This window comes from Ranitomeya imitator, chromosome 8, assembly GCF_032444005.1.
Source record: "Ranitomeya imitator isolate aRanImi1 chromosome 8, aRanImi1.pri, whole genome shotgun sequence".
Taxonomy (NCBI): Eukaryota; Metazoa; Chordata; class Amphibia; order Anura; family Dendrobatidae; genus Ranitomeya; species Ranitomeya imitator.
The window spans coordinates 153,261,126-153,288,261 of record NC_091289.1 but is presented as its reverse complement, the minus strand read 5'-3'; the positions used below and the strand labels follow the sequence as shown (position 1 = coordinate 153,288,261).

At 47.1% G+C, this 27,136-nt stretch overlaps 1 protein-coding gene across 5 annotated transcripts in view; it reads left to right on the top strand.

Moving 5' to 3' along the window:
• Nucleotides 1-2,160: 2,160 nt before the first annotated feature.
• EVI5 (ecotropic viral integration site 5) overlaps nt 2,161-27,136 on the top strand; it is a 206,541-nt gene continuing 181,565 nt past the window's right edge. For 4 of the 5 annotated variants that reach the window (XM_069737571.1, XM_069737570.1, XM_069737568.1 and 1 more), the window contains exon 1: nt 2,161-2,365. The gene's annotated coding sequence lies outside the window, so the exon portion shown is untranslated. The remainder of the gene's footprint in view (nt 2,366-27,136) is intronic. The other variant, XM_069737569.1, reaches the window with a different exon arrangement.

Sequence of the window (27,136 nt, the reverse complement as noted above, 5' to 3'; positions counted from 1 at the left end):
CCAATATCAGCGCTCCTGTGTATAGAGGGGTCAGGAGATATAGCTCCCAGACCAATGATCACCTGAGCTGACAGCCATCTATTAGGAGACCCCTCATTGTAGGAGCCCTGATCCGCTGTCATCATATGGAGCCATCATTACCAAACTTCATGTAAATGAGTGTGAATTACTAAACACATATGCACATGCAGCGCCCCCACGTTAGGGCAATGGGGTACTCGGAGCCGGGCCCTTCGGTTCTCGTCAGGGATGTCACGGTGGCTGACCCGGTCCGTGGCCCTAGGGGAACGTCTGTTGTAAATTGGGGAAAGGTCTTTAAAGGGGAAATGTTCGTGACGCCACCTGTGATATTCGGTCAGGGTGACCGACGCTGCTTAGGGGTCCGCTGGGGTGATGTTATGGCAGCTAGATGGTATACCTTCCCACAGGTGAAGTATGTCCCCAGGGCTTCCCATTGTGTAGATGGTGGATGGTGTGAGGCGCAGTGAAGAACGAGGACACAAGGTTACAGTCTCTTTACCTTTACTGAAGGCTTCAGTGTCCACAGTCCAGAGCACCAGATCACAGGGCAGGCAGAGTCCAGCCGGTCCGAAGGCAAATCCAGAGTCCCTTTATCCAGGTGGAAATCAGTAGCCTTCCTCTAGCGCCTGAGTGTTGTAGTTCCTCCCTGCTGAGCTTCTCAGTGAGGTCCTCACAACTATCATAGATGTAATGTCTCTTTCTCTCTGTCCCCCTGATGGATAGGACAAACTCATATTAGTGGCCTGAGGCTTTTTACAGGGACCCTACGATGCCCCAGCCCCCACAAGTTGCCACGGTGCCTCCTGGGTAAATGGTCGGGCAGCCAACGTGGAATTAACTGTCCTGCCAGTCTCTGAAGTAAAGCATAGAGATCCTTACTCCCTCGGTGTTCTGGCTACCGGTACTGCGTTTCAGAGGGAGGCAGCCTATTCCAGGGCAGAACTCCCTCTGGATTCCTCTCCTGTGCTATGACTTCATTTTTCACTCTCAGCAACGCAATTCCCTTTGTGTCCTTTCTTAGGATGCTGCCGCACGTGGGGCAGGCTCAGCTCCGTGAACCCTCGTTCTCCACAGACCTCAGTCTGCATCTGGCTCCCTCTCACACCAGCTGGCTTCTCCCTCTGACTTCCTATCCAGACTACCAGTTTTACCTAATTGTGAGGAGTACCCTAATAGATAGAAGCATGGCTCCCCCTAGCGGCCTGGAGTGTGAAGTGTGTTGTTTGGTTAGTGATACCTGGTAAGGTGATCTCCTTCATTGCCTTCAGACGTAACATCACTCCCCCTGGTGGAAGAACGACATTACTGCAACGACCAGGACCCTGGGGCGCCGCATACATGGGCCGCAGTCATTCGTCAGTCAGGGCTGATTTTTCTATTTTTTAATTTTTCTATTTCCGGTGCTCCTATCACAGAGGACGGCTGACATCACTTTATAGCGTGGAAAATAAAACTTTCAGGATATTTTTTTTTTCGAGGATATTTGCACATATTATCTCATATACACGTCCCTAAATATTTACTTGGCCCCCCAATGCTTCACCTGATAGCGCCCCCATTCAATGGGATGAAGGTCAGTGTGGGCCCCTCCATGTGATGACTTGGGGCCCTTTATCCTGCACGATCACTGGGAATGTCCCTGCCATTGCTCCTTTCACTAAGATCATCGGCTGCCGGTCGCTCATCGGATGAGTGAAACGCTCGATCGTCGGGTGAAACGATATTCTCACCGTTAAAGAAAATGACAACTTTGCATCAACCTTTTTGAATGTAGATAAAATAAATAAATATATAAATAAAAATATTCCTAGAAATTACTAGATCATTATTATATTATTTATCCTACACCAAAAAGGAAAAAAAAAAGTTAAACGGCAGCCTGGACCCCTGAAGGGTGTCAGTAAAAACGGCAGCTCGTACTGTAAAAAGGGACGAAATGAAAAGATAAAGCTCTATAAAAGCAAAGAGGGATCACTGGGACTCTGACAGCCAGTCGCCCCCGTCACAGAACCCTGAGCCTTGGGCAGCACGACATCCCCACACGACCCCGGCCTGGGCATGACCCTCAGGCTGTCGGTGGAGGCGGGGCGAGGAGCCGGAGGCAGGCAAAGGGTTAAAAGTGCTGTGCGCCTGCGCGCTGACGTCACGGCTGTGTGTGGTGGTGGCAGCAGCAGCCAGCAGCGGCCGCAGTGTGTACGGAGGCGGGGAGTCCGGGTTCTCGGTGCTGGAGGAGGCTTGTACCGGCGCTGGGCTGCACCTCTGACCCCCGGGCGGCGTGTGGCGCGGGGCTGAATGGGAAGAGCGGCATTTCTCTGATTGGAGAGGTTCGGGAAAGGTTTCCAAGGTACATGGGGGAGTGTGGGCAGCGCTGACCGCCGCGGGCTCCGGTGCGGCCGGGGTGCTCTGTGCTGTGCTGCCCGGGGCCTGCTCCGCACCCCATCATCCCCTCCGGGGTGTCCTGTCCTGTGCGGATACCCGCCGGCCGCAGAGCATGCTGGGACGTGTAGTTCTGCCGTCACTTTCTGTCTGTAACACGGGCAGGAATCTGTGGGGCCGCCGCCGGCTCTGTGGGGTTCTCGTCCCGGTGACCTCCCTCGTCATCCTCTCATGTGACGTCAGAATATGGTGGTTGTCCCTTTAAGAGCATCTGTAGCTATGGGGTGCACTTCATTTATTAATGACCGTGTGATTTGGCTGCTATTCCCGGTGCTGGACCAGTCATGGGTTCTATCGTGGAAGAAGTTACCGACTCCTGGCTGCGGTCACCGGTGCTGACTTATTTATCCTTCACCAAAAAGCTGATACAAGAGGGAGCGGAGAAAATCCAAAGACACAAACGAGTGTTTCTCCTGATCTGCTAACGGGTCCGGTGTGCGGATACCGGGGAGGACGGCGGTATTCGGGGTGAGCGCCAATCGCTCCTCCTACCATGTCCAACTCTAACCCACTGTCTGCGGCCACCATCTGCATCTCTGTGCCCCGAGGGAATAAAACCAGGGCACAGCAGAGGGGCATCAGTGTGATCAGATGGGGGGGGATCGGCATCGGGGCGTCCCCCATACTTTGTTGCAGTAGAGTGAGGTTTTTTCACAGCTTCTCCCAGGACAAGAGAATATGGCGCAGCCAGGAGAGGGTCCCCCCCCCCCCCCCCCCCGTCCGATTCTGTCCCTCTTCCGACACATTGTAGCATGAAGGGGAGATCTCTGACATTAAAGGGGTTGTCCAGGACTAAAGTTAGTGACCTTATCATATGATATAACGTCACTACCTGACAGATGATGGTCTGGCCCCTGGTGGCCCCACCGATTAGCAATGGCCGAATGTAAGCAACGTGCAAAGCAGGACATAGCGGCCCCTTCACATTTTGTCCCCATCTATCCCCTGAAGGTATCAACTGATTGCTAGGGGTGCCGCCGACCCCACTCATTAAGTATTGATGACCTCTCAGCGCATAGGTCCTCAATATGTTAGACCCAGATAACCCCTTTAATTAGGAGCTGACAATGGCATCCGGATAATGGACAAGTACAAATTTTCATAGGAATCAGTGCTTTAATAAGTTATATTAATTTTACCCACTGTTATATAGCGCCATTAATTCCCCAGCACTTTACAGACCTCATCCTCACTGTCCCCTATGGGGCTCCCAATCTGAATTCCCTATCAGTATGTCTTTGTAGTTTGGGAGGAAACCCCCACAAACTCAGGGAGAACATACAAACTCCTTGCAGATGTTGTCCTTAGTGGGATTTGAACACAGGATTCCGGCGCTGCAAAGCAACAGTGCTAACCACTGAGCCGCCATACAGTGCTAACCACTGAGCCGCCATACAGTGCTAACCACTGAGCCGCCATACAGTGCTAACCACTGAGCCGCCATACAGTGCTAACCACTGAGCCGCCATACAGTGCTAACCACTGAGCCGCCATACAGTGCTAACCACTGAGCCGCCATACAGTGCTAACCACTGAGCCGCCATACAGTGCTAACCACTGAGCCGCCATACAGTGCTAACCACTGAGCCGCCATACAGTGCTAACCACTGAGCCGCCATACAGTGCTAACCACTGAGCCGCCATACAGTGCTAACCACTGAGCCGCCATACAGTGCTAACCACTGAGCCGCCATACAGTGCTAACCACTGAGCCGCCATACAGTGCTAACCACTGAGCCGCCATACAGTGCTAACCACTGAGCCGCCATACAGTGCTAACCACTGAGCCGCCATACAGTGCTAACCACTGAGCCGCCATACAGTGCTAACCACTGAGCCGCCATACAGTGCTAACCACTGAGCCGCCATATTTTTTTGCTGCTCACCAGAAACGAAAAGCAAAAAACCCCAACTCAAATGTGATCCCAGCCATCAAAAGTTCCACCAGCCCTCAGAATTGTCTGTTATGTGAGGTCCCATGTCTGTATAAAAGGGATGTCCAGAGGTGACGAACCCCAGCTTCAGGGTCAGGAGTCTCCATTCATTTTATTAAGGGGGAAAGCTACTGGAGGTAACGCAGGGTCGTGGTAAGGTAGTATTCATTTTGGCAGTAGCTTACAGCGGGCTGTCTGAAGTAGGTGACCCCCTGTTATGTCTGACGCCGTGTTAGACGCCGTGTTATTCTTGTGACTACTAGTGAGCTCACTATGTACCTAAGAGGCGGTGGATGATATGAGCTGTGTATTTGGGAGCGAGATCTTCTATCACGTTACATATAACTCCGCTGACATATCGCACATAGTACGTGTGGTTTTGCTGCAGGTCGGTGCGTTGCTTTCAGAGGGGCCCCTTTACTTTTAAGAGAATCTGCCTTTTCCCTTGCTTCTTGTCTACTTGACTACAATTTTTAGTGGTTGGAAAACCCAGAGAGTGTTCAGATAAATGCTTCAGCCCGTGCATTACCGAATTCTGTATAAACCCACTTACCTGATGCCTAATCTAGTGCTGGGGAATAACTGGGGAGTAGCGGCCTTGTGAAGGAGTCTCCATCTCTGCCCCTTGTATATGAGCAAATTCTTCAGGATATTTTTTTTTTCTTATTTAGATTTTAATCTATCTTTTTGGTTTGTCAAGCATTTTGGATGCAAGCTTCCAGCCAAAACCTTTAGTATCGCCCTGAGATTTAATATTGTCTAGTTCAACCGCAGGGAGCAGGAGTCTGACCGATAACCAACGCAGCAATCCCGCAGTGAGCGACTGATTTAGGAGGATCCTAGTAGTAAAAAATACTTTACACACCAATATCAGACTCCACACCCTACACCACATATCTGTATGTGCAGGTCTCGGAAAGCTAAACCCAATAAGGCTATGTGCGCACGTTTAGGATTTTGCTGCGGATTCACAGCGGATTTGACGCTGCAGATCCGCAGCAGTTTTCCATGCGTTGTATAGTACCATGTGAATCTATGGAAACCAAATCCGCAGTGCACATGCTGCAGAAAAAACGCGGGGAAACGCAGCGGTTTATTTTCCGCAGCATGTCAATTCTTTGTTTGGATTCCGCAGCGGTTTACGCCTGCTCCTCAATAGGAATCCTCAGGTGTAAAACCACAGGTGGAATCCGCACAAAAACCATGGAAAAACTGCGATAAATCCGCAGTGCGGTTTACCTGCGGATTTACCAAAAACAGTGCGGAAAAATCCGCACACCGTTCCGCACCGTGTGCACTTAGCCTTACACCTTGACGTCTAATCTATGCTGCTGCATTTTCAAGAATTTGGCTTTTTAACCTGTATTCAAATGAGGTTTTAAGTGCTCTGGGATTGGCAGAGCACTTCTCAAGTTTGTGTCCTGAGGTTTTCTTCTTCCCGGATGTGCCCATGATAGACCACTGCTGTATTCACACAGTCTTCAGAACCTCAGTTCTTGGGATCTGTGGAAGTCGCTGTGGTCAGACCCCCAGTGATCTGGTCATTGTCCCATTGATGGGGGGATAACTTCCAAACTTGAGGTTACCTCTTTAAAGGTACTGTCACATTTAGCGACTCTGCAGCGATCTAAGACAACGATCCCGATCGCTGCAGCGTCGCTGTGTGGTCACTGGAGAGCTGTCACACAGACAGCTCTCCAGCGACCACCGATGCCGGTCCCCTGGTAACCAGGGTAAACATCGGGTTACTAAGCGCAGGGCCACGCTTAGTAACCCGATGTTTACCCTGGTTACCAGCGTAAACATAAAAAAAAAAAAACACTACATACTTACATTCCGGTGTCTGTCCTCCGGCGCTGTGCTTCTCTGCACTGACTGTGAGCGCCAGCCGGAAAGCACAGCGGTGACGTCACCGTTGTGCTCTGCTTTCCGGCCGGCGCTCACAGTGCAGAGAAGCAGAGCGCCGGAGGACAGACACCGGAATGTAAGTATGTAGTGTTTGTTTTTTTTTTATGTTTACGCTGGTAACCAGGGTAAACATCGGGTTACTAAGCGCGGCCCTGCGCTTAGTAACCCGATGTTTACCCTGGTTACCAGTGAAGACATCGCTGAATCGGCGTCACACGCGCCGATTCAGCGATGTCTGCGGGAGTCAGCGACGAAATAAAGTTCTGGACTTTCTGCGCCGACCAACGATGGCACAGCAGGATCCAGATCGCTGCTGTCTGTCAAACTGAACGATATCGCTATCCAGGACGCTGCAACGTCACGGATCGCTAGCGATATCGTTCAGTGTGAAGGTACCTTAAGACTGAGTTAATTTTCTCCAATTGATGAATGTTTGTTCTTGATTAAAGCTACTGATGATCACCCAACAAATGAGCGAAACACTTGTTCATCAGGGGATTGTCTAATTTATGTTTGCAAAAAAAATTCATAACTGGCAGCTCATCACCCCATGTTATCAAGAGATTTGCTGTGGATGACATACTGTGTGTGCGCTGACCACTCTTATTAGAAATTGTCCTGTCCCATCCACGCTCATCAGTGCATGTCAACGCCGCCGATCGTCTTGTGTATAGTCCATCGGCGCTCATTACCAATGCTTTACTTTGATGGACCCCAATCAGTGTGTCGAAATGCCCCAAAATGAGCAAAAAGGAAATATACACAAGTCGTTCGTAAGATGTTGGAAGAGAAACGATCCGATCCCCCCCCTTACCAATGAGCGCTTTGTTCGATCATTGGGGGGAGCGCTGCCATGCTTATGGCAACAGTGGATAACGGAGAACACTTGTTGATTACAAGTCATTGGGATCCAGCAATTTAACATAATAAGCTTTAATTATGATGCTTCTCCTCTTAATTGGCTGAAAAAAGTAACCTCATTCAGACACAAAGGTGTAAATGTTTGTTCTCCCAGCTGGATATGAATGATAACATTGAGAATGTGGCACAGGGCAGGATTTCTCTCCAGCAATTCCTTTGATGAGAAATATTCTCTCCCCAGGCTATGGCTTCTTCCAAATCCGAATTCATTGCATTCAACTGCACAATAGCTGAAGGTGGGATGCTAATTGTCCAATCTATTGTTCTTGGGTGTTGTGTGACACTTGGGTATTAAAGTTCAAAAGGGTTTTCATTATCCTTTTCTTAAGACCCCCTATACCTAGCCTTTTAACACTAGGACTACTGGACTCGTGACCCCGCCTAGAACTACTGAAAGGAGTCATTTTGACTCCTTGCTTGTTTTCGTTTATTTTTAGAGTTTCATTTGTGGTTATTTATTAATAATTATATTTTTTGTAATGTATTATTATTGAGATCCAACAGTAATGCTTTTGATTGTTTTTTTTCTGCTTTTCTTATTTTTCTACAGAAAATAACAATAATTATAATAGACGTTTTTCAAACATCTTTTTTTTATTCAAGTGCACACATATAAACAACAACTGAAGAACAAAAAGCAGAGAAAATGTAGGTGGAGGAGCATAAAAATGAAAATATGGCGCAGAATTCACCTTCTAAACATTTGGTGTTTCACATTTTAGGCATTGCCTTTGATTTATGGCAGTACATTGCCCACACAAAGACTTACCACAAGTCTTACAATTGCCGACAGATCTATTTTTCTTGCACTTTTCTTTGATCTGGCAAAATTTTGTTTGAACCATCACTTCTGAACATGTAGAAACTTGGGACGTGGAACCCTTTTCCCTATCTGTGACATAAGGACCACTCAACTCTCTCGCAAGCGTTTGCAAAAATGCCTTGCGTGACATTTTTTGGTGGGTAATCTCCTTGAATATTATACATGCATTTATACCCGCAAAGTCTAAGGCATTTTCAAATGCATGAACAGGCCATCTCCTTGTGGATGTTCGTGTGGTATATTTTCGTGCCATCTGATCCACTACATCTACTCCATATTTTGTTTCATTGTAAAACTTTACCGTTTCTGGAGTTTTTTTAGCGGAATCAGACGCAACAACAACATCTGGATGGACGGAACTCAAAATGACAACATTTTTGTTGGGCTTTCCTTGATATACTGTAAGTGTAAAATTGTCTTCATTTCTAAACACTTTAGTGTTGTACAATTCCTCTTTACTCGGACTCCCATGACAGCACGACGAGAGAGGGGATCCGCCCATTAGGAACAGGAAACCTACAGATACAAAAGGGCGGTACCTCTCCCTTGCCTCAGTTGGTTTCCTGTTCCTGAGGGGACGGGTGCCTACAGACAGAAGGCCCAGGCCGGCCGGCCGATTACGGTAGCGGGGGGGGTCTCCTACCTCGGCCGGTGCGGAGATCCCTGGAGACGCCACGGTGGTCCTTGCTGGACTTCACGGCAGTGGCGTTCGCAGCAGGGAGCGGAGTCCGGAGGATTTCCTGCCTCCATCAGCGTCAGCGCAGGTAAGTATTCCCATTGGTGGTGCAGCGGTATGGTGGGGCTGCGGGTGCCGGGCTCAGGCGTGTGGGTGAGCTCCCGGAGCGCTGCGCTCCATTCCCCGGCATCCTGCACAGCTCTCAGCGCGTGCTGGAGCATTTCCGGGTGCAGTGACGTGGGGGGGCGGAGTTAGCGGCCGCTTCCGGGTCGCCGGACGTCTGCGCATGCGCAGTCGTTCTAATATGGCGGCGCCCATCGCGTCTGTGTGCCGGTTTTTGACCGCAAGATCTCCTGCCCTCTGCTGTATCCTGGGCCAATAGGGACAGCGCTGGCCCATCTGCTGACCGGATCCAAGGGGTATTTATGCAGGTGGAGATGTCAGATCCCTGCTTTTGGTCGCATTTCGTCATGGAGAGTGGTGGTGAGCAGCAGCAGCTGCCAGACGAGGTACGTCAGAAGCCCAAACAGAAGGATAGAGGCGACCAGCCCAGTCGTAAGAGCTCTTCCGAACAAGGATCCAGAGCTTCGACTAAAGAGACCCCTCGGATTCCGGTATTGTACTTTGGCGCACGGGTAAGTGATCTACGTGAAAGTTCACTCTGTGACGCGGGCCCCTTTATACTTTATCATTCCAGGGGAAGAAGAGTACGGGGAAGTCTAAACATAAGGAATGTGCCCTCTGTGGAGTCCCTCTACCTGACTCTTGTTCAAAAAAATTATGTGCCCCCTGTATACAGCAGACGGTGAGGTCTACAGGAGCGGGTTGGTGGTAGTGACTTTAGGTCAGATATTAGTTAACTCCTATATTGTCCTCCCCTAGGTAGCAGAAGAGTCCGTAACTCCGGCAAATCTGAGGGAAATGATCCGGCTGGAAGTAATGGAATCACTACGGTCCCTATCCCAAGCGGAAGGCTCAAAGCATAGGACTCTCTTGGACTCTAATTCTTCAGAGGAAGAAAGAGAGGAGAATTCCTATCTCTCCAGTCCTCTCTCCTCTTCATCAGATGAGGAGTCAGGACGATTCTGTCTACCCTTGGATAGAATCGACAAAGTCGTCAAATCAGTCAGAGGCACCATGGGTATAGAGGAACCTAAATCACAGCCCTCGAAACAGGAGATGATGTTTAGCGGACTTGATCGTAAAAAACATAGATCTTTCCCGGTAAACGAAAAGATTCAGGACTTAATCCTTAGAGAATGGAAGAAACCAGAAAAAAAGGGGGCCTTACCACCAGCGTTAAAACGCAGGTATCCCTTTGACGATCCGGTTGTGGATACATGGGATAAAGCTCCTAAACTGGACGCGGCTGTTGCAAAGGCGTCAAAAAAGGCCTCATTACCCTTTGAGGATATGGGAAACCTCAAGGATCCTCTGGACAGAAAGGCAGATATATTCCTTAAAGGTACCTGGGAGATGGCGGCTGGATCTCTCAGACCAGCCGTAGCGGCAACATGTACGGCCAGATCTTTAATGGTCTGGCTAGATCAGTTAGAGTCTCAGCTTAAGGACGGTGCATCCAGGGATACTATTCTGAAGGCTCTACCGACCATCCAGAATGCTGCAGCCTTCCTATCGGACGCATCGGTGGACTCTGTCAGAATGGCGGCCAGAGCGGCAGGACTATCCAACGCGGCTCGCAGGGCCTTGTGGCTGAAATGCTGGTCAGGTGACATTCAGTCTAGAACCAAGCTCTGCGCCATTCCGTGCGAAGGACAATATCTCTTCGGTCCAACTCTGGACGAGTTGTTGGAAAAAGCAGGGGATGACAAAAAGAAATTCCCCAGTCTATATTCATCTTACCGCCGGCCCTTCAATCGAAGGAGATTTGGTCGCGGGAAAAAACGCGGGTCCTCTCCCACTAGAGAAAGTTTCAGATGGGAAGACAGACGCGGTAGAGGTACGGGCTATATGTTTCGCCGTTCCTCAAAGGATCAGAAAAAACCGGACCAATGACTAGCGATCCCTGTGGGGGGTAGACTGTCAGCATTCTCTTCAGCTTGGCTTGACATTACAAACAGTAAATGGGTCAGAGGCATCATTACTGAAGGTCTAAAACTGGACTTCAATCACTGGCCTCGTGAAAAATTTAAATTAACCCCTTTACGTTCCTCCCCCCTTGAGCAAGCAGCCCTGGAAGCAGAGGTTATCAACTTATGTTCCAAGAACGTGCTGATTGAAATTCCGGAATCAGAAAGAGGAAGGGGATTTTATTCTCCTCTTTTTCTGATTAAAGGGACTCTGTCACCTGAATTTGGCGGGACTGGTTTTGGGTCATATGGGCGGAGTTTTCTGGTGTTTGATTCACCCTTTCCTTACCCGCTGGCTGCATGCTGGGTGCAATATTGGATTGAAGTTCATTCTCTGTCCTCCATAGTACACGCCTGCGCAAAACAATCTTGCCTTGTGCAGGCGTGTACTACGGAGGACAGAGAATGAACTTCAATCCAATATTGCAGCCAGCATGCAGCCAGTGGGTAAGGAAAGGGTGAATCAAACACCAGAAAACTCCGCCCATATGACCCAAAACCAGTCCCGCCAAATTCAGGTGACAGGTTCCCTTTAAGAAACCAGACGGATCTTTTAGAACGATCATTAATCTCAGATGTCTTAATGAGTTCCTGGTCAATGAATCATTTAAAATGGAAACAATCAATTCAGCAATAAAAATGTTGTTTAATCACTGTTTCATGGTAGTGGTAGATCTAAAAGATGCATACTATCATGTTCCAATACATGAACACTTCCAGAGATTCCTGAGGGTAGCTGTGTCAATGGGGGGCCAGATTCGCCATTTCCAGTTCAGAGCTCTTCCCTTCGGCTTATCAGCAGCTCCTAGGGTGTTTACAAAGTTAGTGGCCGAAGTCATGGCACACTTACGAGAGTCTGACATCCTAATTATTCCCTACTTGGATGACTTTCTTATAGTAGGGAGCTCTGAAGACCATTGCCGTTCTCAGCTAGAGACAGCCACATCCGAACTTGAGCATCTGGGGTGGATCGTAAATTACGAAAAATCTCGTTTACAGCCCCAGAAAATACAAAGATTTTTGGGACTATTGTTAAACTCAGAATCCCAACAGTGTTGTCTTCCACCCGACAAGTTGTTACATATCCAACAACAGGTGTCTACGGCAATTGATAAGCCATCCATGACCCTTAGACAGGCTATGTCACTATTGGGTTCTTTAACCTCTTGCATTCCCGCTGTCCGTTGGGCCCAGTTCCACACCAGACCATTACAATCCGAGGTGCTGGTTAATGATAGAATCTTACAGGGGTCCCTGCAGGATCAGATTACCTTAGGTCCAAAAGCACTCACTTCTCTTAGGTGGTGGCTAGACAGTAAAAACTTATCGGCGGGAGTTCCCTGGGTGTCACAGGTAACACGTGTGGTAACTACAGACGCTAGCCCTACGGGTTGGGGAGCACACATGGATGACATGATGGTTCAGGGTCTATGGTCCCCTCCCCTAACATCAGCCTCCTCCAACCAGAAAGAGTTAATGGCAGTAGAGCTTTCAGTGAAAAAATTCCTCATATATCTACAGGGTCATCATGTCAAGATCCTATCGGACAACCAGGTGGCGGTCGCATACATAAATCATCAGGGTGGAACTCATTCCGAGTCACTGATGAGAGTGGCGGATCGTCTGTTCCAGACAGCAGAAAATCACTTCTTATCCCTAACTGCTCTACACATAAGAGGAAAAGAAAACATCAAAGCGGACTTTCTAAGCCGCAACACCTTGAGACAAGGGGAATGGTCCCTAAACAATTACGTGTTCGATCAGATCGTCCACAAATGGGGACATCCAGAAGTAGACTTATTTGCTACCAGGGACAACCGGAAGACAACAAAATTTTGTTCCCTAAATCCCAGAGAAAATCCTCTGTCGGTAGACGCTTTTCTGATCAGATGGGATTTTCAACTGGCATATGCATTTCCTCCACTAGGCCTGATACCCTTAGTAGTCAGGAAGATAAGAGAAGATCGAGCCAGAGTTATATTGATTGCCCCATTCTGGCCCAGAAGGGCCTGGTTCACTTGGCTCAGGATCATGTCAGTGGAGGACCCCTGGGTACTTCCGGACATTCCAGATCTGCTCTACCAGGGGCCGATCAGCCATCCTCAAGTAAAGAATCTCCATTTAACGGCATGGATTTTGAAAGGGCGTTACTAAAAAGCAAAGGGTTCTCCCCGAGTCTAATTGAGACCCTTATGAAAAGTAGAAAGCAAATAACCACAACAATCTACGCTAGGACCTGGCGGAAATTTCTGGCCTCTTCTGATTTTAATTTAGAAGAGGGATTACCTATTAAACAAATCTTAGAATTTCTGCAAAAAGGCCTAGAGCTAGATCTATCCACTAGTACTCTAAGAGTACAGGTCTCGGCCCTAGGGGCTCTATTTTCATGTAACATCGCCAATAATTATTGGATCTCAAGGTTCATTAAAGCTTCTATTAGATCTAGACCCATACATAAAGATAGATCTATGCCTTGGGATCTCAACCTAGTCCTGTCAGCATTGACTAGAGAGCCGTTTGAACCATTACATTCAGCTTCAATTAAGGCCCTATCTCTTAAGACAGCCTTTCTTGTGGCAATTACATCTGCTCGTAGAGTTGGAGACATACAAGCGCTCTCCAGGGTATCCCCTTATACAGAGTTTCTACCAGACAGAGTAATCCTCAGACCGGACCCAGCCTATTTACCGAAAGTGTCATCACGGTTTCACAGGACACAGGAGATAGTTTTACCATCCTTCCTTCCCAATCCCTCCAACCCTAAAGAAGAACTACTCCATACATTAGATGTTAGGAGATGCCTGCTAGAATACATCTCTATTACTGACACTTGGAAGAAAGATAATGCGTTGTTTTTATCTTTCCAAAACCCTAGAAAGGGACTTAGGGTATCAAAGTACACACTAGCAAAGTGGATTAGGGAGGCTATCTCTTTGGCTTACACTGCAGGTGGGGGTCCGGCTCCGCAGAATCTGAGGGCGCATTCCACCAGGGCCATGGCTACATCCTGGGCGGAAAAGTCTGGAGTATCAATCGACCAGATATGTAAGGCGGCCACATGGTCATCCCCGTCCACCTTCTTTAAGCACTATAGGTTGGATTTGGGGGCTTCCTCTGATCTCACATTCGGGTTAAGGGTGCTACAGGCCATAGTCCCTCCCTAAGGAAGCTTACATCTCTGTAATTCTCTCGTCGTGCTGTCATGGGAGTCCGAGTAAAGCATTAAGCTACTTACTGGTAGCGGCATTTCTCGGAGGCCCATGACAGCACCCTTAGTTCCCTCCCTATTCACATGGGGGTTGCACTCCATATAAATGTATATATTTCACAATATGATACCAGTCCCAATAGATGTCTGCTATTTTTGTATATAATCTGTATAATGTATATTTTTGTGTACCACTAACCGCGGTAGTCCTCTCAAGACTCTGAAATACAACTGAGGCAAGGGAGAGGTACCGCCCTTTTGTATCTGTAGGTTTCCTGTTCCTAATGGGCGGATCCCCTCTCTCGTCGTGCTGTCATGGGCCTCCGAGAAATGCCGCTACCAGTAAGTAGCTTAATGCTTTCATGGATTTTATTTCTTTAGGCACTTCTCGCCTTATCTTATTCAGTGTTCCCACGATGGTTGTTCCTTTGCTTTTTAGCTGTTTAGCTAATTTTAATGAAGTAAAATAATTATCGGTTGTAACATTGCGACCTTTTTTCAAAAACGGGTCCAATAACTTCATTACCACATGGTCAGCTAAACGGTCCTCAGCACGGCGTGTGTCATCTTTGCCTAGATAAGGGAAGCCATTTGCCAGATATTTGCTCTCCTTATCAACAGCTAGCCAATATTTGTTGCCATATTTATCTGGTTTGGAAGGCATGTACTGCGTGAATGGACACCTAGTTTTGCTTGGGAAAAGTTGCTCATCCACCGTTATGTATGGGCCAGGTTTGTAACACGCAATACAATTTTCAATAAACCTGTCCCACACAGTAGAAAATAGAGCAAACTTGTCCGTTTGCAGTCTCTCCGATCGAGTAGATTTCTCATCAAATCTGAGAAACCTCATAATTTCAACAAAGTGGTCCCTAGACATTGTCGCTTTGCAAAACGGTATTCCCCAGTCATTACACCAAATACTGCTAATCGAGTGACGGTTCGTGCCAGATATTCCACGAGCATAGAATATCGCAATGAATGCATCTAGCTCCTCATCAGATAGAGTAAACTGTAAATTATTGTTCCTGCATGCTTCTGCAAGCGTACAGTTCTTTATATGTGTCAATATATATGAATCAAAAAATAAACGCCATGCGCTCAAAGGACTATCGATAATGATATTTCTTCTGGCGTATCCTGTAGGGCCAGGTGCTTCTCGAAGAATATTTTGGCTGTCACGCCTACCAGGCAAGTATTGTCCAATTTCAACAGTTTTCCATTGAATACCATCCGCTGAAACTAGTATCCCTTCAGATTCGCCTTCTCTGGTGTTTGTTGTTGCATTACCTTCGCCGCCATCGTTATCTGTTGTTCTTTCATTTCTGGGACGTTTTGCTGATTTTTTTCTGTCCACGACCAGGAGGATGGTCACGAGGCAACATAACTGCATGAGCCCGATCCCCAGTTGATGTGCTTGGAATATCTGGAAAAAAGTTGATGAATATTTAGAATTTTTGTTTTGCAAGGGTCCGTGCACACTGGCTGGATTAGCGGCGGAATATCCGACCGGATATTCTCACCACAATCCGGCCCGTACCTGCCCGCTCAGGTACAGAGCGGAGTTTCATACCTGAAGCTCCGCTCCGAACCCCGGGCTGGAGCCGCTGTCTGGGACGGAGCCGTGCTCGCGCGTAAGCAAGCGCTGCTCTGTCCCTGACAGCGGCTCCAGCCCGGGGTTCGGAGCGGAGCTTCAGGCATGAGCGGGCAGGTACGGCCTGTATTGCGGCAAGAATATCCAGATGGCTATTCAGCCAGAATTCTGCTAGTGTGCACAGGCCCTAACTCAGTGTGTAGAAGAACAAATAAATACACATAACTACTTACCTTCTGGATTTGTTCCTTCTGAGTCTTCAGATTCACTTGATATGTTCTGAGGAATGAAATCTTCATCACTGTCAGAATCAAATACATGTTCCTGCAATTCGGATTCCGATTCATCCTCCGGTATGGATTGCAAAGTAGCCAGAATATCCTGAGGCTTTATCAAACGTCTTCTCTCCATATTCCTCACAAATTCCATAATTCTATATAGTTCCCTGCTGAAAAATAGAAATGAAATGAAAACTAAAAGAAATAATAACTGTTCTGCCACCTTCAAAAGTAGGTGGGCTGAATCAGTTGACAGACAGCTAAAATATTTCATAACAATTCATACCTGTATGAGTCTTCAGAGCTCGTATGTCTGCGTCTGTTCTCTTTGTCTCTTCAGCTGACCTGAAAGTAAAGTTACTATCCAGAATACTGTCTCCTGCTAGGACCTTAGAAAAACACCACCCTTCATTAGCATAAGATAAAAGCCTAGAGTAAACAAGCTATTTTGTTCAGCATTACACAGTAAAGGTACCGTCACACTTAGCGACGCTGCAGCGATACCGACAACGATCCGGATCGCTGCAGCGTCGCTGTTTGGTCGCTGGAGAGCTGTCATACAGACAGCTCTCCAGCGACCAACGATCCCGAGGTCCCCAGTAACCAGGGTAAACATCGGGTAACTAAGCGCAGGGCCGCGCTTAGTAACCCGATGTTTACCCTGGTTACCATCCTAAAAGTAAAAAAACAAACGCTACATACTTACCTACCGCTGTCTGTCCTCGGCGCTGGGCTTCTCTGGTCTGGCTGTGAGCGCCGGGCAGCCGGAAAGCGTTTGTTTTTTTTACTTTTAGGATGGTAACCAGGGTAAACATCGGGTTACTAAGCGCGGCCCTGCGCTTAGTTACCCGATGTTTACCCTGGTTACCAGCGAAGACATCGCTGAATCGGTGTCACACACGCCGATTCAGCGATGTCTGCGGGGAGTCCAGCGACAAAATAAAGTTCTGGACTTTCTTCCCCGACCAGCGACCGCACAGCAGGGGCCTGATCGCTGCTGCCTGTCACACTGGACGATATCGCTAGCGAGGACGCTGCAACGTCACGGATCGCTAGCGATATCGTCTAGTGTGACGGTACCTTAATACAAGCAGGTAAAACACAAGGAAAATGTGAAAAGTTGACATGTAAATTGAACTACATCTATATGAACATCAGGGTAAATAAGACAGAGTGAAAAAATTATGCACAAAACTTTATAGCAACATTTAGTGACAAAAGGACCTCAAAATATAGTAGGGAGTCAAAATGACTCCCTTCAGTAGTTCTTGGTAAATTTTGAAAAAAACGCGCAAATTTTTTACCAAAATTATTTATTCTCACAAAATCTTTTTTCACATCATATTTGAGGAAAAGTCACAGAGTTTCAAGCCGGAATTCTGAAAAATGTAGTCACAGAAGAGAAATAAAAAACGAAAGGAGTCAAAATGACTCCATCAGTAGTTCTAGTGATTACTAGTGATCTAGTGATTGGACAGATTACATTCACATGTCTAGTAATCTGTCCATTAGAAGGATCCAGCAGCAATCCATTGGCAAAAAAGTTGAGCAGATAGGACTCTTTAGTCCATCTAAAAAAAAAAAAAAAACAACAAAAAACTGTCCTGTTGGATCTGTTTATTTTAACATAGAAATCTATGAAAAACTGATCTGTTAATGATTCATCCGTTCTTTCATTTGTAAAGGATCAGTGTTACAAATGGAAGAAACCGATGACTATGTAACTGATCCATTTTCTATAGACTTAAATGTTAAAAAAACAAAAAAAAACAACAACAAACAAACAAAAAACCTAAAAACGGATCCAACAGATTCTTTTCTTTTTTTTTTTTTGAATGGACTAAAGTTGTGCCAACAGATTGCTGCTGAATCCATTCTAACCGATCATTACTGGATGTGTGAATGTGGCCTACCCCCCCACCTCCTCCATACCAAGAAGACTACTGGATGTCCAAAGTAAAGTGGGGATTAGAGATCCCGCAGCTTGATGCTACACGTGGATATAACCATGCTTCATTGCGGTGGGCAGAGTCTTCAGATAGCACTGGTTAAAGTGCGATTTTTGCCGATTTTGCCATAATTTAGGCTCTAAACCTATAATTGTAAAATGATGGCTGGAAAAACGGTGATAACACTGGAAAAGGTGTGTGCCAATTATAAGGTATTTAAATACCCAGCCCACTGCATGTGGGGGATATTTTGGCCGCGTGCAGCTGCTCCTCCCTTATTAGCTGGCGACATATAGAAAAATGGTAATTACTCATAAGCTATAATAAATAATTATTAGGATCTGGAACACACAGAGGGGGAGTAGTCACAGATGTAGTGCAGACGTACCACAGTTGTAACACTGGCTTCAGATAATTTTTTAGAAGTTTGTTCTTGTAGTATTACTCTGCCATGATACAGAGATCATTATGGATCTGAAAGGGAATTGTATCTTCAGCCAACTTTGTATGCATCAATAGTTCATGTCAACATGAGAAACTTGTAATATATCTGATCAGAGAACTCTGCTTCTAGCTCCACTGGTGAGCGACTTTTTTTTTTTTTTTTTGTTTCTCATAATTTGTCATCTCCACTCAATCCTGCTGAGACAAAACAGTCAGCACAGTGAGTGGTCAGGTTACACTTCCTACTATATATACTGTCTAGAGGAGAAGAGAGAGACACAGGAAGATTGTGCTGATCTTTTACATTATCCCAGAGCTGGAGTCACATGTACCTTGCTCAGTACCACTTTAGGCTATGTGCACACGTTGCGGATTAGGCTTAGGAATTTCTGGTGCGGATTCTGCCTCTCCTGGCAGAAAACGCACCTGCAGTTCCATGCGTTTTTTTGTGCGTTTTTGCTGCGGTTTTCTTGCGGATTTGCTGCGGTTTTTACCCCTGCGGTTTTCTATAATGGAATGGGCACAAAAACGCTGCAGATTCACAAAAAGTGACATGCTACTTTTAAACCGCAGCGGATTTTCCGCAACGTGTGCACAACGTTTTTTTCTCTCATTGATTTACATTGTACTGTAAATCAATTGCGGATCTGCTGCGTTTCTGCACTGCAAAAAAGCGCTGCGGATCCGCAGAGAATCCACAACGTGTGCACATACCCTTATACTTTTCCTAAATACTTATGCTTCTTCCCAAGAGCAGTAATCCCTCTCTGTGCTGTGCTCTATATAGGAGACATCCTACCAGCTTGTGTCCTCTCACCAGCTCGGAGTCTATTGCAAATCAGATGAGCTTCCAGAAGGGAAACCTGGTGAAAATGCAGGATAGCCGTCATATAATGCCAGATAGTGTTATATGTCATGTACACACCGGTCAGTTTATGCTGACATTACAACAGTTAAAAGTATAGTTACCCTTTAACTCTCATGGAGGCCAAGCTGTTCTCATTTTATCACCAAATCTGCTAAAAGTGATAAAGCCCCAATAAAAGACTCAGTGGTTGTGTACAATACTTTATTTTCCTTGACCCTTAAGTAAAGTAAAGGTACCTTCACACATAACGATATCGTTGCTTTTTGTGACGTAGCAACGATATCGTTAAGGAAATCGTTCTGTGTGACAGCGACCAACGATCAGGCCCCTGCTGGGAGATCGTTGGTCGCTGAGGAAAGTCCAGAACTTTATTTCGTCGCTGGACTCCCTGCAGACATCGCTGGATCGGCGTGTGTGACACCGATCCAGCGATGTCTTCACTGGTAACCAGGGTAAACATCGGGTTAGTAAGCGCAGGGCCGCGCTTAGTAACCCGATGTTTACCCTGGTTACCAGCATAAAAGTAAAAAAAACAAACACTACATACTTACCTACCGCTGTCTGTCCCCGGCGCTGTGCTTCTCTGCACTCCTCCTGCACTGGCTGTGAGCGTCGGTCAGCCGGAAAGCACAGCGGTGACGTCACCGCTCTGCTTTCCGGCCGCTGTGCTCAGTCAGTGCAGGAGGAGTGCAGAGAAGCACAGCACCGGGACAGACAGCAGTAAGTATGTAGTGTTTGTTTTTTTCACTTTTACGCTGGTAACCAGGGTAAACATCGGGTTACTAAGCGCAGCCCTGCGCTTAGTAACCCGATGTTTACCCTGGTTACACGGGGACCTCGGGATCGTTGGTCGCTGGAGAGCTGTCTGTGTGACAGCTCTCCAGCGACCAAACAGCGACGCTGCATCGATCGACATCGCTGTCGGTATCGCTGCAGCATCGCTGAGTGTGAAGGTACCTTTACTGTTAACGAGCCGATCGCTGCAGCGTCGCTGTTTAGGTCGCTGTAGAGACGTCAAACACAGCAGCTCCAGAACGATGCAGGAGCGATCCAGTGACGTAACGGCAACTCACTTATCGTTGTAGCTGGTTGTTGGCTCCATGTAAAGTTACTTTCACACTAGCGTCGGAATCTCCCCGTCGCAATGCGTCGGGCAGAGATTCCGACGCTAGCGTTTAACGCACTGCACAACGGAGGCAGCGGATGCATTTCTCCGGCGCATCCGCTGCCCCATTGTGAGGTGCGGGGAGGTGGGGGCGGAGTTCCTGCCGCGCATGCGCGGTCGGAAAAAGCGGTCCGTCAGGAACAAAAAACGTTACATGTAGCGTTGTTTGCTCCCGACGGTCCGCCAAAGCACGACGCATCCGTCGCACGGCGGATGCGACGTGTGGCAATCCGTCGCAATGCGTCGTCAATACAAGTCTATGGGGAAAAAAACGCATCCTGCAAGCACTTTTGCAGGATGCGTTTTTTCTGCAAAACGACGCATTGTGACGGATTGCAGTTAACGCTAGTGTGAAAGTAGCCTAAAACATTGCTGGCATCGTTGCTTTTGCTGTCAAACACGACGATACACGCCGACCTGACGACCAAATAAAGTTCTGGACTTCTAGCTCCGACCAGCGATGTCACAGCGGGATCCAGATCGCTGCTGCGTGTCAAACACAACGAGTTCGCTATCCAGGACGCTGCAACGTCACGGATCGTTGTCGTTCTCGTTGCAAATTTGCTGAGTGTGACGGTACCTTTAGGCTATGTGAACATGTCAGGATTTCTGGCAGAAATTTTCCTGACAAAAACCTGACATTTCTGCCAGAAATCCGCATGCTTTTTTTTCCACGGTTTTGATGCGTTTTTTTTTGCGCGTTTTTTATGCGTTTTTTCCAAATGCATAGAATAGTGGGGAAAACGCAGAAAATCCGCAAAATTAATGAACATGCTGCTTTTTTTTACCGCGATGCATTTTTTTCGTGGAAAAAAACGCATCATGTGCACAAAAATTGCAGAATGCATTCTAAATGATAGAATGCATAATGTATGCGTTTTTAAGGAGTTTTTGTCACGAAAAAGCGCGAAAAAACCTGAACGTGTGCACATACCCTTAACTTGATTAAGGACTGAGCTTCACTATCCAAGAATGGTCTCTAAATTTGTTTCTGGCTTTGTACACTATGGGCCTGATTCGCCAAGACCAGTGTTGTTCACCCCCAGCTCTGCCCATTTTGGCTGAGTTGAGACACTGGTGTGAAATGGCAGCAGCTTTACAATTTATGCGCATCTGAGTTGCACCAAAACTTTGACTTTTCAAAACTTGTATTCCAGAATGCTGGTGTGAGGACTCTGAATCGTAGAATCCTAGAATGTTCGACTTGGAAGGGACCGCCTGGGTCATCTGGTCCAACCCCCTGCTCAGTGCAGGAGTCACTAAATCATCCCAGACAAACATCTGTCTGGCCTCTGAGGGCCTCTGTGTCTGATCTGATGTTGAAGACCTTGGAATAGATCACCTATGTATATGTGTTTTCTTCAGTTTCCCTTTGGTCTTATATGGGACATAGACTTGGAGGCCTCATGGACACTAATTGGACGTCAGGTGCACATTGCTTTGGCCAGGTGCTAGCTCTCCCAACTCCTCCATGTACAGGTAATTTCGCCTGAGGAGTGCGTTTTGAGCCCTACACACAAGACATCACCCAGGTGTTGACAATAGACAGGTGGAGTGGAGGGACGCTGCTGTCGTAATGTGAGTGCGGCTGTGTTGTGTTTTCATAGCTATGAAAGCCGTCCTTGTATATACTTCCTCACTGACGAATGTCCCGGCTTAGTTTTAGGTGTAACTCTCCTGAAAGAACTTGTTGTACAATGATAGTTCCTCAGACTGGGAGGTCACGAGACCTAGGAATGTATTATAAAAGTGCAGAGGACAGAAGACGACTGCTAATAATTTACTAAAGGTTTTCAACACTTTTCTTACTAGAACAAAATCCAGGTCTGACCTGGTCATCATATCCCTTCTACAACAGGTCCACCAATTAGGGGTTTCCCTGCCGATGAAACTGGTGCATGGCGGTAGAGCGCATTAATCCTTTCCAGTGGTCTACAGCTCTATATTCCCTTAGAGACACTGATGATCTAAGGGAAAAAACATCAGGCTTTCAAGAAGGACCTGTATAAATACCGTATATATATCTAAGGCTTCTTACTCCAAGTGTGTACTGCCGCACTGTTGGTCACGAACATATTTCATGCTTTCCATCACTTTCTTGGTAAAAAGTCAGATGAGAAGGTGCCACATTTCCTTGGCATATACGAAGGCTCATTTTTGACTACTTATTTGGTATTAGGAATCTATAACATGTCCAAATAGGAAAGGACTTTTATACAGAAAACTGGTCTCCTTTAATAAGTTTAACGGGTTGTCTACAACTTGGACAGCCTCTTAAAATACATAAATAAAAAAAAAAAAAAAGCAAAAGAAAAGATGTCTTCTGCGCCACAATCCATGCTCATACTTTCTTTGATCAGAACTTGGATGTCCAGGGGAGATGTGAGCGTTAGAGCCCATTAATGGCCGCTGATTGGCTGCAGCGCTCATAGGCTATAGATATCACGCAAAGTTTAGCAGACCTTGCACTGACATCACTGGAATACAGTTTTTTTTTCTAAACTCCGGAATACGGCTTTGTCCTTGGCGCATTTTTTGGGTGATGGCTCGGTGACATCAGGCGCTGGTCAGGAAATCCAGCTAGATCGCCACTCCTGTGTTTCTCTGCCCTAAGTGTTGTACTGCGATTCACCACCCATCCGCACTGTACACTCAGAAAACGAGCAAGGCGGTCTCTTGTTGTGTCTGATGTACAGCATGGCTGGTCGGTGCGTATTCTGTAGAACACTGAAGCCACTGCCCTTAGCAGGGAACTACGGTATATTGCACAGAAGCGAGGAGAGCGGTGGTCTACCCAGGAGGTAGAGTTCCTGGCTGGTGCCTCATGTCACACCCCGGGCTATCAGAGAGGGTGGTGCTAAGTAAGGGAATAACCGCAGATTTTTGTTAACATATTTGTATATTGAGAAAATCAAGCTTTCCTCAAAATTAAGGATCTGGATAGCGTATATAAAGGTACCCATGTGTTTATATGTGCATGTAGACCAGTGAAAGAAACGGTTAGGTGGGATTGATTTAGCGGACATTCCCTTTAGGAAGGAGTTGTTCAAATAGTGGACAACCCCATTAATTTCATTTTATTTTACAATTCGCAAAACAAATTTTTAAAGGGGGCCTTTCACTACTTTGACCATGTTAAACAGGCTACATCGTGGAATAGTGGTTGCAGAGCTGAGTTATTTATCGTTGCAAACACTTCCAGATCCATCTCACAACAGTCAGTGTAGGGGGAGGCTGAGGACCATCAGTAATGAGAGATCAGATCTAAAAGGGCTTATAATGATGCATGATCAAAACATCGTATGTACCCCAAAATGGTATCAACAAAAACGTCAGCTCAAGCCGCAAAAAATAAGCCCAAGATCCCGAAAAATGAGAACGTTTCAGGTCTCAGAAAATGGCGACAAACGCAAATGCTCTTTTTCATACCAAATTAAAATATACGTTTGATACAGTATCTACATAACACATAATGACCTGGGGACTCGTGTTACCAGGTCTGTTTTCTCCTGTAGTGGACATGGTAAATAATTGCACTTTTTTGACGAGATTTTTAGAAAAGTGATAAAATTGCCCAGTTTTTACTCCCATTTTGTTTTGTTTTTTAAACTGTAGCAGAAAAAAACGTTTAAGTCGCCAGGGACTGAGCAGCACTAGAAACTAGTCAGCCAGCCTGCTACTCTGGAGTGACAGGTCTCTTCCTGCCTGTGTTTGGGAGTGACCTATCTCTAAAGGGCAGCGGGCATGGAGACTCGCCTGCCCATCTAGTCTCCCTTGTGGCGTGGAGAAGACACCAGGGACCCTCCTGTCCACCTAGTCTCCCGTGTGGTGTGGAGAAGCCACTGGGGATCCTCCTGTCCATCTAGTCTTCCATGTGTCGTGGAGAAGCCACCAGGGACCCTCCTGTCCATCTAGTCTCCCGTGTGGCGTGGAGAAGCCACCAAGGACCCTCCTGTCCATCTAGTCTCCCGTGTGGCGTGGAGAAGCCACCAGGGACCGTCCTGTCCATCTAGTCTCCCGTGTGGCGTGGAGAAGCCACCGGGGACCCTTCTGTCCATCTAGTCTCCTGTGTGCCATGGAGAAGCCACCGGGGTTGCTCCTGTCCATCTAGTCTCCCGTGTGGCATGGAGAAGCCATTGCAGACCCTCCTGTCCATCTAGTCTCCTGTGTGCCATGGAGAAGCCACCGGGGTTGCTCCTGTCCATCTAGTCTCCCGTGTGGGGTGGAGAAGCCACCGGGGACCCTTCTGTCCATCTAGTCTCCTGTGTGCCATGGAGAAGCCACCGGGGTTGCTCCTGTCCATCTAGTCTCCCGTGTGGCATGGAGAAGCCATTGCAGACCCTCCTGTCCATCTAGTCTCCTGTGTGCCATGGAGAAGCCACCGGGGTTGCTCCTGTCCATCTAGTCTCCCGTGTGGGGTGGAGAAGCCACCGGGGACCCTTCTGTCCATCTAGTCTCCTGTGTGCCATGGAGAAGCCACCGGGGTTGCTCCTGTCCATCTAGTCTCCCGTGTGGCATGGAGAAGCCATTGCAGACCCTCCTGTCCATCTAGTCTCCAGTGCGACTCTGTCCCTGGTGGCTTTTAGTTTTTCTCTGAAGTGTCAGTGTTCGAGTCGGCACGCACATGGCTGAAATCGTGCAGCCAGTTTCCTGTACATATATCCGTGGTTTTATTCACATCTGGCTGCTTCTTCTTTGGATATGTGCATGTTCACACTTGGCCTTCTATCCTCGCTTACTATTAACCAGACCATCTATGTTTAGGGTGATATTCTCTTGACCTCAGACCAGGCTCAACTTGTGTAGTTTATAAATGTGGAAAATGTCTTCTAGGTAAATCTCTGTGAAATACACAATTTTGATGAATAACATCCTTCCCCTTGAAAAACCTGCCAGACGGGGTGTGATATCTTCTGCTCAGATGTCTGACCACACTGTGCTGCAGATGACTTGGCTGCCATGAGCGCGGGCCATCAATGTTCTGACTGTAAGAATGTTTTCTTTTGTATTCCACACTTATGAATTGCCCCCGCCTCCCCGCCTTTTTTTTTTTTTCTTTTCATAATCCCATATGAACCTCGCAACGTTTGGGTCCCTTCCTCCTCAGGTTTTGGCACATGCTCTGTATATAGTACAATGATTTGATGTTGACTGTCATTTTTACTGATGTATAAATGTTTCTATGCTACTAAATCCATATGGCGGTCTGCTTTGGCCAGCCATCCGGCTGGCAGCCATCTGAGCTGACTCCCATACACAGGAAAACCATGTGGGCTGTACATGACATCACCTGTGTGACATCAGAGCGCAGGTGGGCATCTCACATAGAACATAAGACAGGAACAGAATTGTTAAATGGAATCCGTCAGCAGGATTTTACCCCCACAGACTATGTATATGTGCATTCAGCTCTTTCAGAGACCAGTCCAGCAATAACTGTACATGGCCGCTCCGTTCCATATCAATGTTTGAATTGATATTCAAACTAGGCTGAAGAGCTATGGTAGATCTGAAGCTTCAATATGAAAGTCAGGAGTATTGCACTCCTTATCGGTGGTGCTTGGTGCTCTGAAGAAACATTCGCACACAGGTAAGACGCTTTGATGGAAGGGTGAAATTTTATTCAGAGCTGACACCTAGGCATAACAGACAATTCAAATCCAACGGTTCTGCATTTATGTCTTTTTCAAGGATATCTGTAGGTGAGTCGGTCGGCAGGTAAAAAAATCCATGTGTGATGCTGGTTCGATCTGAAACTTTGGTCACTCCAGCTCTACTCCCTGTCCATCGCCGGCTCCTCCTACTTGACTGACTGCTCCTTTGCCTGAAGTCGCACAGCATAGAGGCGATCAGTCAAGCAGGAGGTGGTGGTGCTGGGCAGGGAATAGAGCTGGAGTGATGGAGACGTCAGATGTACCATCTCTTCAGCCTCATTTGCACAGAGCAATGGACTAACCATGTAAAGGTATTGCTGGACTTGTCTGTGAAAGAACTAAATGCACATATACACTGCTCAAAAAAATAAAGAACACTAAAATCCCACATCCTAGATATCACTGGATGAAATATTCCAGTTGTAAATCTTTATTCATTACATAGTGGAAAGTGAGAACAATAAAACCTAAAAATGATCAACGTAAATCACAACTAATATCCCATGGAGGTCTGGAGGTGGAATGATGCTCAAAATCAAAGTGGAAAATGAATTTACAGGCTGATCCAACTTCAGAGGAAATGCCTCAAGACAAGGAAATGATGCTCAGTAGTGTGTGGCTTCCATCGGCCAGTCCATAGCTTCAATGCCTTCATCTTGCAGGAACTGCTGACACACGCCAGCCACATTAGGTCTGGCATTGTCCTGCATTAGGAGGAACCCAGGGCCAACCGCACCATAATATGGTCTCACAAGGGGTCTGAGGATCTCATCTCGGTACCTAATGGCAGTCAGGCTACCTCTGGTGAGCACATGGAGGGCTGTGCGGCCCTCCAAAGATATGCCACCCCACACCATTACTGACTCACTGCCAAACGGGTCATGCTGAAGGATTTTGCAGTCAGCAGATTGCTCTCCACGGCATTTCCAGACTCTCGCATATGCTCAGTGTGAACCTGCTTTCATCTGTGAAGAGCACAGGGCGCCAGTGGCGAGTTTGCCAATTCTGGTGTTCTGTGGCAAATGCCAAGCGTCCTGCACGGTGTTGGGCTGTGAGCACAACCACCATCTGTGAACATCGGTCACTCAAACCATCCTCAGTCGGTTTCTAACCGTTTGTGCAGACACATGCTCATTTGTGCCCTGCTGGAGGTCATTTTGCAGGGCT